Genomic DNA, 15,432 nt, shown 5'->3' with positions numbered 1-15,432 from the left:
TATTGAGCAGGATTTTTCGTTTAAAAATAAACTAAAAAATCTTGGATTGAAGAATATTGAATCTAAATCAAAGAATATTAAATATAAAAATATGATTGATATATAATTCAAGGCTCAAATTAAAAAACGAAGACATTTAAACAATTCAAACCATTTAAGTAATAAGTTCACACAATTTATTTAAAAGGAGTTTAATTAAGGAGTTTACTTCAAGAATAATTTAAACTGCACATAATGGCTTCATGACCTGATTTCAAATTAATCATTTTTATATTTTTAATTTAAAATAGTGTATGTTTTAAAAAATGATAAAAGAAACATTTACAGTTTATAATGAAAAAAAATCAATGAAAATCTAATAATTTTTAGGTGAGTAATTTTTATTTATAGAAGATGAACAATTCGAAGTGTTTTAAATTTTAACTTTGAACTTTTAATTAAGTTCTTATTAATATAATAAATATATCACAAAACATGAAATTAATTTTTTAAAACAAAATTAATTAATTTTGAAAATAAAAACCAATATCAGAAGTAAATAATTAGTTAGTATTTTAAAAATCCTAATATGAAAACGTTAATTAATAAATTACAAATAGCAATGTAATTGCACAAAAGCATAACTCAATTGCTACTCAAAAACATAAGTTGTACTAATAATAAATGAGCACTACTTTTTTTACTGAGAGAATTTGACCGAGAAGCCATATTACTTATAGTGGTGGTATGTAACATAAAATTCAACACTATTACAAAATCCTGTTTTTGTTAAGTAACTAGAATAATATTAATATATCAAAAACGTCTACGATCTTACAACCAGTCCTCGGTAGTATAGTGGTAAGTATCCCCGCCTGTCACGCGGGAGACCGGGGTTCGATTCCCCGCCGGGGAGGTGTATTTTTATTTTATATTTTGATATCAATTTACATTAATATATAAAATATGCACAATTTTTCGAATGAATACTTCTTTATTATAAGGAAATATGTTTTTATAATAATTTTTAAACAACTTACAATATATCGGAAGCGTAATGTTTTATTATACGTAATTTTTATCTTAATTAATATTGATATTTATAAAATTAAAACGAACAAAAATGTATGAAGCAAATAAGATAATAAAGATATCTATTAATGCGGGAGAAAGAATTGTATGTTTTATGAATTTAGCGGTATAAATTTAAATAAAATTTTATTTTTTCAACTCATAATTTATAAAAATAATTATTAGTTAAATACAACAAGCTTCAATACATTAAATAATTTAAATTTTCTTGGAATTTTTCAACAGTTGTGAAATATATACACACTTTTGCCTTTCGGCAATTATGAATTTCAGTACAATTTGGAAAATAATTTCTATAATTTTTTTATAGCATTTTTATCCAAAATAATATGGGTTATAAAGCAATGTTGTCGGTCACATGAGTTTTCACGATATTTCGAACTATTAAAGAACAAAGGAATAATAAATTTTTAATTTTATAAATTATTATCTTCTTTCTAATTTCTTAATTATTAATATTACTCATTTATCATAATTATGATATATGGAAATATGAGGGTTAGAGATGAGTCAGTCAAGGTTTAGCGTTTGTGTAGGGAAACATCAGAACTATACACCACAAATATCAAAGCTAATTCAGTATTATTTATCAGCAATTCATTTATAGTTTCTTTTTTTTTCTTTTTTTTAGAATATTTTCTATTTTCCTTAATTTATACCTAAAGAAATCTTTATAGATTGAATTTTTAGTTAGTATATTTCAAATAGTATTATTTTTGTATCTTCGAAATATTTCTATTTTTCATATTGTTTTTCTTTTTCTACTTCATTATTTTTACTTTCACTCAACTATATATGGTATATATAGTAAGGGACAATATTGGGATCGTGAAAAATTTCGAATTTGAGTATTCGATGGAAATACGTGTTTTGAGGTGCCTTCAGTACAAAAATCTAGTTTGAAAACAGCCTAGTTCAAAAACAAAAATTCATTTGAAAAATATAAACTTCAATTTATTAGCAATAATAAAAAATGGATATAGACACATTATTAAAGAATTTCATGAATAACTAAATGAGAAAAAAGGAAAAATAGTAGATAAATCCGATTCAAACGAGCCATCTAGGAGCAGTAAGAATTACAACTTGAAACTCTTCCAAATAAAAATATAAACAAATTGTAGTCGTTTCATTGTGAAAACATAAATTGAATTTCGAGTTCTGAGTCTTCTTCCAAGGAAAAATTGCAACAGGCCATTATAGAATGGCAAAAAGAACTGGCCCGCAAAGGAATGAGTATTAACAGCCGCAAGAGCAACGTTATGACAGTTGCCAGGAATGAATTGCACGTGAGCAATGTACAAATAATGTGCAATAATGAAGTATTGAAAAGAGTGGACTTCTACACCTATCTTGGAACAATTTTCAATAAATGTGGTAAAATAGACCCAAGAACTGTTGAATAGGATAAATAAAGTAAAAGTATTTACTACCAGATATACAACACTATTGTGGGAAAGAGGGAGGTAGGTAAGGATATAAAGCTCCATATCTTTCAAACAATATATCTTCCAACACTATTATATGGCGGTGAAAGTTGGGTCACCCAAGACAAGCATATGAGCAGGATTGCGGCTGCTGAAATGCGATTTTTGCGAAGAATATTGGTCAAACTAGGAGAAACAGGATAAGGAATGAAAGAATAAGAGAAGAGCTTCAAATCCCCTCAGTAAAATCAGTGATTGAACACCGACAGCTCACTTGGCACCGAAGCCAGAGTGCCAAGAACATGTTAGGAGGCGAGGCCGACTGGTAGAAGACCCCAAGGTAGACCTAGAAGGAGATATATGGAGTATATCCACAACGACCTAGGTATGGAAAGAGGAAAAACGCAAGCTCAGATGAAGATGCTTGTCCGAGACCAAGATATGTGGACCAAGTGGTTAGAGGCTCCTCCACGCTGAAAGCTACTTAAGGAGGATGAGAAAGAAGAAGAAATCTTCTCCCAAACCGATGATATCTAAATAAATAATTCAGAACTTTTTTTAACTGAAATTGTAACCAACAAATATTTTTAAAATTAAAGACAATTTTGAGACAGTATTTTTCAGCTGTAGGTGATCTGTGTTTCATTAAGCATTCAATATACCCAGGAAGTTTCTGATATATAAAATTTTAAAAAGTTTAATTACGAAACTGGATAAAAGAAAAAAAATATGAACTAATAAGCTTTGTTGAAAACCGGGAATAAAGTAAGAGAAATCTTCTTCGCAACTTACATTTATAGATTAAAAACAACATATAATAATAATCAAACCTTTAATTTTTTTTTTTTTTAAGAACGATCCGTATATCATGAGTAACAATCACGAATACTATTTACATTGCATAAGAACACAACAAAAATGAAAAATTGTAATTATAAACTTTAAGATCTTAAGTTCAGTTCAAACCATGTTCGTTAAGTCAGTGGACATCGAGTCATTGTTACAAAAGACAACGGGACTTTTCAGCGCAATCTCTTAGTGGAAAATTTCAATATTCTTAGTACAAGTTCCATTTTTAGAGTGAGCTCTTAAGTTGATTACAACCTCACAGTATTTCTCAGCTTGCATTTCCAACTGCGATTCAGGTTCTGTATAACATTAAACCAGCAAGAAGTGAAACAGCAAGTTGCAAGATTTGTACATTGGGATCGGTTTCACCATTAAATGTTAACTAAACGAGAGTGGAGGTTGATTAAGTCTGATCCATGCCCTTCTTTATACCATTTAGGAGTTGCGCTGATAGTTTGCTGTAATTGTTATTACCTAAGTGGAGTAATAACGTTAAAGCGATGTAATGAATCGAGGTGTTGAAGAACCTCTGTGCGTTAACCTAAATAAATACATATTGTCTTTACGCAACACTAAACAGTTCTCAGTATCTCTTTAAATAGATTTGACCAAATTAAAAAATATATATATTCTTCGAACCTTCAGATAGAAAGAACAGGTTTTTGAATATCAAATATATTAATAGAAAGTACGTCATTATAAAATATGTTTAAGTACTAAGCAAACTTCATCAGATATAAATATATAAAGAATAAGGCCTAATGAATCCGCAAATATAAAAAAAAAATTCAAATCACAATAAATGTCAAAAACATATTTCACAATACCAAACTTTAAGACTGAATGCCACATATATAGAATAAATAAAGTGTGCTATCTCTACATTAGGGGCCCTCTGGGACCTGGGTCTCCGGGCCCCCTAACTACTATGATTGATAGTATTCTGAGGAGTGAATAATTTTTGCAATTATTTCAACCAATACAACAGTCAGTTAGCAATTTATTTAGCTATTAGTGTTCACAATAACAGAATGAGCATTTAGAAACCACAGAATTTTTTATAAAGTGACAAAACGATTCCTTCAGTAGTTATCCTAACCAACGATAGTCATCTTTACACTATGGGCTGACACACTAGGCTCCCTTTCTCCTATAATTCATACATTAAACTGGATAAAAAATGAACTAACAAGTACGACAGCTTAAAAAAACATTGAGTAATTTATCACTGATGTTGATAGAAACTGATTAATGTTCATGAATAGATTTTTAAGAAGTACATGATTTTGCTTATCAAAATCAAGAAAAGTACCTCAGGTAAATGAATAATTTTCAAACATAAAATATAAACTACTGTGTTATTTATAACCTGAAGTTGTTGAGAAAATAATTTCATAATAATCAAATAATACCTCTCTATTATATAAAAAAGTTTTGTGTGATCACCTTTCAAAATTTTATTTTACATATGAGGTGGTACATATAAAAAAAAAAAAAATGGATGGTAAACAGTAAAATGGGGATTGGTCCGTCGTTAGATGGATAAGGGGTACTCCGCTAGTAATTATATGATAATATAATTAATTTTATTAATCCTAATAATTTATTAATTAATAATGAGTGCTGAAAATAATTACATACATATTACAGCAATTATTTTAATGTAATGGATTCATCGAAAATACCACGTTATAAAATAGTTTTTATACTTTTTTAAGGTGTTCTTAAAAACGACAATAAAGATTTTTATTACCCTCTTCATATCAATGAATAATTAATTGGATTTAAATCCTCATTGAAATATATTGTGCAGAATTTTTAAAACGGTTTCTTCAAAAGTATTCTTTTTTTAATTGTGAAGCAAGCAGTAGTTGTATAATGTATTCAAATGAACCAATTGTAGGAGACTGCAGGTCTTCAGAGAAACTTCTTTTCGGGTCAGCAACAATTTGAAACGTCACGACTTGGACGTGGTGATATTTTAACAAACCGAGATCAGAGGTTAAACTCGCGAAATCTTGGCCTACTGAGCGTATATGAAAGGCCCTGGTAAGTGGGCTTAAGAGTCTGTCACAAGAGAACCATTTAATCATACATTCAAGCAGCCTTATCATCAATCAAAATCAATATAGCTTATATGCTCACGATGAAAAGGATTTCGTAGCAAGCCAGCTTTATCGAAGAAAGGAACTTCTAAATTGATAGCGTCGAGGAAATATATTGGTCGATACTGCCCTAGGGGATATAAACTAATTATGAGAATGGATATGGTTCGTAGATCCGTTAGAGTTCGTGGAAATATCATACTAGTGCGAAGAGTATATTTCATAATATATCAGTATTTTTAATTTTATGATATAAAATTAAAAATACTGAGGAAATGGAACAATGGAGGAATTTATTGAACCTTAAGATTTTTATAACAATGTTAGACATGTTTCAATAAAGAAGTAGACATTATTAAATAAAAATTAATTTCTGATGAATTTTAGGCCTTTTAAATTTTATTCAATACATTACTTGAGATTATTAAGTATACAATATTAATTATACTACTTAAAAAAAAAATTAAATATAAATGTGAAAGATAAAGAGAAACCCTTTTTTACTTCTTCAATTCTTTATAGCAGTGGACGCTTAAACCTACTGTACAACATATAGTTCACATTCAACAATTAAAAAGTGTGTGCTAACGAATAAGCTAGTTCTAACAAACGACATACGTAAGAGCTACAGTACAATTTTAATTCATTTTACAATGGCTTTTTAAATTTTTCAGTTTTTAAAAAATCATCTAATTTTGTAATTATATATGCACATCTTTATTTCAAATTTTCTTAGCTTTTCATCTTTCCACATTACATGTTTTTCCAATCCAAAACTCAATACCTCATTTCATCCAGTATAAAAAAAAAAAAATTAACAACTAAAACATATTAAATTATACTGTGGTTTATGCATTTGTTGCTTGTTAAAACTAATTTATATGTCAACATAATGTTTTAATTGTTTAGAGTGAATTATAGATTCAAAGTTGAAGATGAGCTGGTTTGAATGGAAGAAGTAAATAAGGATTAAAGTTGTCCTTTAAATAGTATAATTGATAAAGTATTATAACCCTTTGAAAAAATTTAAAAGAAACTTATTTTTGAAATAAATATAAAGATTAAACAACAGCATAAAAAAATTATAACTATGTGTTCAATTTGCTAACGTGGTATAATTTGTTTATTTTATCATTAACTATCATTGACTTTAACAGGAACATGACGATAAAATATCCAAATCCTATCTTCCAAAATAAAGTTAACAGATTAAAAAATATATAAATATTTATAAATCGACATTATGTTGACTTAATTTAATTTTAATATTACATAAAGTGTATGTGTGTGCAGATTTATTTTTTTAAAACCTATTTTATTGATTTTAATTTTAATTATCCTTATTTTGTCTTAAGTTGCATTTACAATTTTCTAAAAACTACATAACATATCTTGCTGTTAATGAACTAATAACATGGGAAATTTTAAAGTAAATACTTAAGTTCTTAAGCATTTATCATCAATCAAAATGTAACATGGTAGAAATGTAGTGAATATCGAATTGCAATATGCATGTTTGGCAGTTTGGATAAATTAATGTTTGTAGATATTTAAGAATCTGCAAGTTTAACTCTGTAAGTGCAAAAAGGTTTAAATGTGTAGTAAATATGTTCAAGTTGAAGTCTTGGATGAGGCTGAATATCAAGAAAATGAGTAAGTTGTGTAATCTGTAAACTTCTGTTCGTTATATTGGATTTTATAGTATAAATAAAATCCAATATATTAGGTCATAATTTGGATATTTTCTGACATAGGAAAAAAAATTAAAACCTCTTTAATGAAATAGCATAAAATAAAACGGTGTTTAAAGAGTTTAGATAGTTTTAAAAAATAACGTAGCATTATTTTAAATTCAGTTTTTTTTGTTATTGTTTTTATAGTTTTTTTTTTTTGTTATTTTGTTTTAATTTTAATTCTGACCGTTTCTTCTTCAATAAATCAATGAGATAGGTCATTCATTTCTCAGACTGTCAAGTTCAGGAAGACATTATAGAAACGGTAGATACTTTTATAAAAGGTAATATAGACTATCAGGAGACAGGGCCCATAAACCCTTGCAAAGGGCAAGCCCTCGATGCCCTGAACATTTAAAGTTCGAACAGAAAGGTTCTCAACTTGTGGCCTTTAGTTCCGGCTGAACTTTAGCTTATAGATCATCAAGTACAGGTACTAATTTCTGATCACGGATTTATTAATTGACCTTTCATAGGGATACCTATATTGATAATAAGATCATGGAGGTTTGACATCACTTGAGACCGGATTTTGTTTCAAACAAATTCTATTCAACCAAAACTCGAAATAATTCGAACCTAGGGATGGGCGTTCTATCGATATCGATATTATATTACAAAAAACTGCAAATTTTGGATTTACTGCACTGAATTTCAAATAATTTTTATACAAAATTATTTTTTTTTTATTAGTTTTAACTATGAAATGATTGATTAAGTTTCCTGTGATTCACGACAAAATCAAATAAATCATGTCTGTATACTCCTATTTCTACCACTTGAATTAGGAATTCCACGGTTTGCCAAGATTAGCAGTAAATTTAAACAAACCATGATCCCTGTTTTAGGAAATCATAAGTTGACGCTAGCAGCAATAAAATTAAAGTTTTTTTTTTTTTAATTCTCAGCGACCTTTGTACTCCTTTTGAAAGGCGTTTTAAGAGGAGAATGAGGACAGGGATACAAAACGACTGTAAATTGGATAATTAGCTATTAAAGTTTAATCATAAAATTATATTTGTACAAAAAAAAGGTAACATTTTCGGTTAAGATAGTTCAGCATTGATAAACGAAAATCCACAGTCATATTTACGTCCTAAAATGTTTGTATAGTAAAAAAAAATCAATTTTCAATATTAAAGGTTCTTATAATAAAGAATTTCGGAATTCATACGTGTAAAATCCAATGTTTAGAATTTAATAAAGGAATTAAATATCTTAAATACTACTTTCTACATAAAACCTTGGCTAAGTTGTGGTATTTTTACTAAGTTTTAAATTGAATTTTATAATCTTTATTTATAGTTAATGTTATTAATAGTTCAAATTAATAATTAAATATAGTTAGCATTCAGTAGCTTCCAGTTATAGACAAAAGTTTAGATTTTAATTAAAGTAGTTTATTTTTTTTATTATAATAAAAAATTTAATTTTTTATAATGCTTATTTTGCATCATAGAATTTTTATTTACCAATATGATATGCTTCCTCTGTTTTGAAAATATAATTAAAACTGTTCCGAAAAAGGTTTTTTTTTTTCCAATGGAAAATCTCAACCTGTTCTTGTTTCACAACTTAAACTGATTAGAAAACTATCACAGAGATTTTTTTTTTGTATATGAATTATCTAAACTGATCCCTATAAAGACCAAAAATAAAACAGAAATCATACCAGGATTAAGGGATAACTTCTAAATGGGTAATGGCTTATTATGTTTACAGCTTGTATTTTTCTTCATATGCAGTAGTTAATAACTACTGAAAGGAATTGGCACTTAAAATTGTACTATATTATTGCATGCACTTCAGTTATTGCTCCTAGAGTAATGACTTTTCTAAGTGCGCTGTCAAGTTGATTAAGAAAAGGGAACACAATTGTGTTTATAAACAGTTATTATTGAAATTAACTCTTGTTAGTAATATCTACAGATAGGATTTTCGTTTAGCAAAAAATCATAAGACTTTTAGTAAAAAAAAAAAATTAAAAAGGACAGTAAAAAAAGGCAAAATGTTCACGACCGGGCAGTAAAAATCTAAAATGAGTAAAGTTACATTTAAAACACTTCTGCAAAATATTAATTTAATTTCCTAATTTATATTATTAATGGGGAGCGTAGTGGCCACGGGGTAAAACGCGTGGCTACTTACTCTTAAGGACTCGAGTTCGAATCCGGCTGGGCAGAAAATTGTTTTCTGTTACACTGTAGCCGTGAGACAACCCCTGTGAGTTCTGGAGCCCTCCTGGGGTCCACCTAACCTCATAAATTGGGTACCCTTAATTGGATAAAATCTGGCGGTCGAGCGTGATTCTGACCAAATCACCTCCTTGCACAACTGTTGGTCTAGTAACAGTACTTCTTTACAAAGTACTGAACCCCTAACCCTTCATAGGTTGTAATGGTACAGATTTATTTATTTATTATATTATTAATGTCCATGGGAACCTACTTTAACCTCATCTGGATCAAAATAAGCTCGCTAAATACTACATTTGTTTGAAGATAAATAAAAAACAAAAACTACTTTAATTAAAAATCTAAAATGTTGTCCAAAACTGAAGAGCTAAGTGGAAACAAACTATATTTAATGATTTCTTTGAACTATTGAAAAAATAACTAACTGTACAAGAATTTTAAAAACTTTCTCTTCTCTGAATAAAGGTTTTTGTCGCCTCGTTTCGTTTTTCAGCCCTGAAATTCTGATCGAAACGTCGGCACAAATTAATAAGTTTTGCTCATTTGGATATCATATCAATCTACGGTCAGCTATTAACACCTCATACTCAAGTTCCGTTTCTTTAGCAAGGAGATGATATCTATACACAAGACCGTGCCAGATTCCCCCAATTAAAAGTACCAACCCATAGCGTTGAATTACGGCTGATTTAACAGAATAAATACTTATCTACCACAGCCGAATTCGAATCCGTGCCGGCTTATATCACTTACTCACTGAGCTATCCTTTATGTGAAAATGGACATTGGCAATTAACTTAACAGTTCTACATATGTACTGCGTCCCGTTAAGATATATATGTATTGAAATATTATTAATAAAGTACATTAAATCATATCATGAATAAAGAAATAATTTCTTCTAAGTAAAAGACTCCAAGTTCTTAAATAAACATTTCCAATAATCACATAACTTCATGCATGGGACTTTGACCTGTTTCTTCGTCATTCTCAGAACGGATTAAATTTTTAAACTATTTATCCTAGTAATGTCATATATTCAATGACAATGCTTGTTTGTTTTGACATCTAAATTAATTTCATAAATAAGTCGAGAGTCAATAATATATTATCATTAATACATAAATATAAAAATTTAAATCACAATTCTTAAGTAAAAACATCTTTTTATTGAATAAAAAGGTATAGAAATTTTTAACTATTACTTTTGATATTATAGCATTCTGCAAAGAACAAAAAATATATAACATTAGAAGTGTATTTCCAGATTTATTCTATATTCCAATCCAAAATTTATTTACGAAACATTTTGAAAAAATTAATCCAGATAGGCATGAATTGTTGGTTATTTATTTATTTTGAGGGGTAAGAGGGTTGGGGATGTTGTGAACCGAAATTGTTTTGAGAACTTTGATCCATATACACCACTAACTAACCGTGTTATGGATCAAACGGAATCCTAAATTGATAGCGAAGTTGGGCACAGTGCTTGCTCTTCAAAGCAATGATGATGGTTGGCCCTTTATTACAACGGCGCTACGTCTTTATTGATGTAACTACTCATTTATCTTAAAATAGTAAACATTGCAGACTAGGATTAAGTTTCCCCGTGACTCTGTGAATTTAAATAATAAATACACACTTTAAGAACCACTAAAGGCCTCTAACAAAAACAATAATAATGAATATTTTTAAGATTTGTTAACTAAAATATAAAATAATTAAATGTAATAGTAGTATAAATTCACAGAATAAAAGAAATGTTTTCTCTAGTCACCTGAACTGTAAGTTTCACTTTAGCTGAAGCAGTAGAATTTTATAGGTTCTTTTTAAGTTGTGTTTATATGCTAAGCTCTAAAAAGAAAAAATATACATAAGTGTAATCTTAAATTCTTGAATACTTACACATACACTCTCCGACTGCTTCTAGGAACGTGAGTCGAATGTAAGACTGAATGAATATAAAGTGTCGTGTTAGTTCCATCAAGGCGAACGAGCACAGCAGCAGGTGAAGGTAACTTTTAGAGATAACATAGAATGTATATTATGTATTATGATATATATACAATGTTCTTAATGAGCTCAAAGAACTACTTATATATAGTGTCGGCCTTATACACGATGGTAATTATCCAGACGCTTTTACAGAGTGTATATTGTTGGGTTGACACACAAACCTATTTACATGGTCATTGTTCAGCAAAATGACCTGTTAACTCTCTAATAAACAATAACATATTAAGCCCGAAGCATGAAATTAATTAATATTAATAAAACCCTTTCGAATAAAAACGGGATTTTAATTATAATAAAATTTTAACAAAGCTCTAATAATATTAACCCATAAATGGATTATATTCGGATATAATGAACTAAAGAGGAAGAAACCTATTTACACGGGCATTGAGCAGAAAATGACCTGTTAAGTCTGTAATAAAAAATACCATAAGCCAGAAGCTTAAAATAAATAAGTATTAAAAAAACAAAAAAAAAAAAAACGAAATATTAATCATAACAAAATTTTAACAAAGTCGGTTTTCAATTTCAGGCGCTTTTTAAATATTGCTCGATTTAACTATCTTAAAGTCTCCTCTTCTCGTTTTAAGCTAAAATTTCAAAAATGATATAGGACCGTAGCTCCCCTGAAGGGCGGGAGTGGAGGGTTTCATGCCATTTTTCAATTACAGGCGCTATTTAAATATTGCTTAAATATTTTAAATTGATCTAATTTCCATACCTGTAACCATTAAGAAAATTTTGATCTTTAAAGTTTAAAATTCTATCAATGTTTGGAGAAATATTATATGCCAATTACATTAAAATGACCTTGAAAGGAGGTTAAAAAATGTGAAAGTACATGTTTTAAAATAGTAAATTTTATTAGAAAAACAGTTTTATTCAAAAAGTTCATACAAACATATATGAATATTATTACAACACTTCATATTCCTATATGATTAACTACCGAGTAAATTCAGTAATAAAAAAGGATTTGTAACATTAAATCATCAGAATTGAATCAAAGTTAAATATTAAGTAATTATTAAATATATACTAAGAGATCACATCATGTAGCTGTAATACACAAAAAAATCATTTTATTCAGATTTGAGCTCATTTATAAAATCATAATAATAATTGTATATCATAATAATAATAATAATAATCTAAAATCATAATAAATGAACGGCCGATTTTATATAAAAGAAAAAATGTTCTTTATGAGGCCTGACTATTTTCCTTTTTTTTTTCCACATATCTTTGTCAACAACAGAAACATGTCTTTTTGATAATATAATAACGTCGGAAGATAAATAGCCTCATAAATAAATTTGAAAAGATAATATGAGGTTAGCATTATTGCTAGGCGTGGCTAGAAGACACGACCAAAATCTAGGGATCACTGACCGAGACCTCGTGAGCTCACTGGAGTAGTGTCTTAGGGACGACTAACTCGGACTACCGCTGTACTTGGGTAATATGTCTGTTCACGTATATTACATAATTGAAATTAGAATTTATAAATGTCTATAATATTGTTATTATATTATATTATATATAACACCTTGGTCGATGTCCTCGACGAGGGAAGGACTTTGGACTCTAATGTCTAAAGTCGTCCTATTCACAATCTAACCAGCGGAAAGGGCGTTCTCCAATAATTCAACTGGCGTAAGCTACCACAAGACCACCTGGACCCTGCACATCACCTTAAAATGCCGCAAAGCTATCGAAGGAATTACAAACCACCATATACACATAACTTATATATGTGTGTATTCAATAACTTATTTTGTCAAGAAAAAAAAAAATGTTATATAGAAGACGAACTAGTATACATATTCCATTTCTTGGAATATGCATGTAGTCAAACTTTATGAAGGATACGAAAAAAAAGTGATATACAAGATTGCCTGTTTTAACAAGAAAAACACTAACGAAGCTAAAACAATATTTAACGAACAAGGATAGTGATAGCATACGAAAATCGAGGTTTCGTGTACACATGAGACTAATTGCAAATTGACAAGTATCGGCGGGTGGTGAAGCGATCAATATCTCATCTTGCTTGCAAACGAGGTCTCTCTAATCCAAGCAAATTCATTTAGCATCTACTCGGCCCCAATCACAGTCTAACAAGTCCAATTATTAGAATAAACTAACCGCTGGTTGGCTACATATACGGGCAGCTGGTTTGTGTTAGGGCGATTCTGGAATAAACGGGTAGCTTTCAGGTCGCAATGTTCTACTAAAACACATTTTCAAAATAAAATAGATTCATAATGTTCATAGGTTAGCTCCTAGCCAAATCAAGCAAACCTTGAACAGATAATCAATAATTAAAATTAAAATTTGGAAATTTAGCACTTGTGAGCAGAAACGATTTCGACAATGAAGCCATAAGCCGACATGACAATGGTACAAAGAACTTTAGAAATTAGTTACATTGCATTACTATAAATTATTAATTTTAAAATATCATTCCATAACGAATAAGACAATTTACTTATAATAAATGCAAAAAATAAAATAAACAAAAGAACATCAAATTGGAAGATTAATAGTGGACCGTGTGTAATAGGTTGTAGGAAGATATTGCGGATGACGGTTAATAAAGGTACATGACAGTGAAATATATATTCATTGATAACCATTTATCAGGGTTAAATGAGAATAAGATACAAACATTGGAAAATATGATAAAACAATTAGAAGTATAAAATTTCCCGTTTTTTTGAGAATTATCCATATACGACTATAACATTAATAATAAATTTATAATATTCTAAAATTTACATTTTTTTAGTTATTAATTTGTAAATTAAATAAACAACAATGCTTTAGAATTTTTTTAAATAAAGCAATGCGTACTGGTCTGGAACAAAGAATAATGGAACGATCGGAGGTATAAACACTGAATTACGTGAAGTATAAAACATCCTCACTGGACTACCGGCCGACTGAAACGTATATGAGAGCATTGTGTTTGGACTGACCTTTTGGTCGGACAAACGTTTTGACGACATACAGAGGAGTAAAGTAAGAAGAGTTTATTATTTTTAAACAGTGATAAGCTTCTTATTTATTTTTTTTATCCAGCTTTAACTTTATCTTTTTGTTAAATTTACTAAATGAAAGCAACATTTTAAAACGTCCTCCCTCAAAACGTTGATAAATGAGAATTTTTTTAAACAAAATAATTAAAAGTTTAAATTACTAGTTTAAAATATAAAATATGTAAAAATACAGAATATTTTCAACATAAAATATTTTAAATAGAATATGCTGTCTACATTGATTTCTAGAGAAACTAGCGCTCAAGTAGAATTTAAACTAGTATTTACAAGAAAAAATAAGGCATGTTTTAATTATTAATTTTGAACACTGACCTCGAATGAATATATAATGAAAAAGTTTCAATGAAGAATGAACAAAATTAGAGCTAACTTAAGTAAATCAAAACAATTTATACTAAAAACGTACTTATTTTAAGCAGAAAGTGAACAGTACAACAACTATAAGACAAAAATATTAAGAACTAAGAGTTTTTAATAATACTAAAGTCATTTTTATTTCAAAGAAATAGAGCTAATTTTGGTTTTTATTTCATTATAACAAAATATTTTTAGAAAAAAACCATTATATTTACATATATTCTGCATTATTTTTTATTTATCATTTATATGTGAAATTTAATTCAAGACGGAAATAAAATATAATTTTGTAAGGTACATTCTTATGATTTATTCGATTATTGAAACCAAATAAGAAAATACAATTAAATATAAATTACAAGCAATTTATTAATACTATCAATCATGTTCAGATTGTCAGAAAATATACCTCATTATTTTGAATTAGTAGCAATAATATTAGAAACATATCAATGTTGATGTTATAATAATAAAGCATTGGATAAAAATCAACTTTTAAATTTTCTATTATTATGTAAATGTGAATCAAGATTATAAAATATCATAAAAGCATTAAAAATGTAAATATTTTTCAAGTTCCTTTAGACCATCCATTATTATTTATATTGGTAGTAGAA

The 15,432-nt window shown here is 28.4% G+C and overlaps 1 protein-coding gene and 1 non-coding gene across 4 annotated transcripts in view; one reads left to right on the top strand and one right to left on the bottom strand.

The window, feature by feature from the left end:
• The window catches only part of raskol (Ras GTPase-activating protein raskol), a 758,358-nt gene that overhangs the window by 558,768 nt on the left and 184,158 nt on the right, over positions 1 to 15,432 (bottom strand). The window lies entirely within an intron of this gene.
• TRNAD-GUC (transfer RNA aspartic acid (anticodon GUC)) lies at positions 824 to 895 on the top strand. Its single transcript has one exon. It is a non-coding gene; the product is annotated as a tRNA-Asp (tRNA).

Source organism: Halyomorpha halys, unplaced genomic scaffold (genome assembly GCF_000696795.3).
Source record: "Halyomorpha halys isolate HHAL.00 unplaced genomic scaffold, Hhal_1.1 Scaffold550.1, whole genome shotgun sequence".
NCBI lineage: Eukaryota > Metazoa > Arthropoda > Insecta > Hemiptera > Pentatomidae > Halyomorpha > Halyomorpha halys.
The sequence above is the reverse complement of the archived record's forward strand: the minus strand, read 5'-3'. Positions and strand labels throughout refer to the sequence as shown.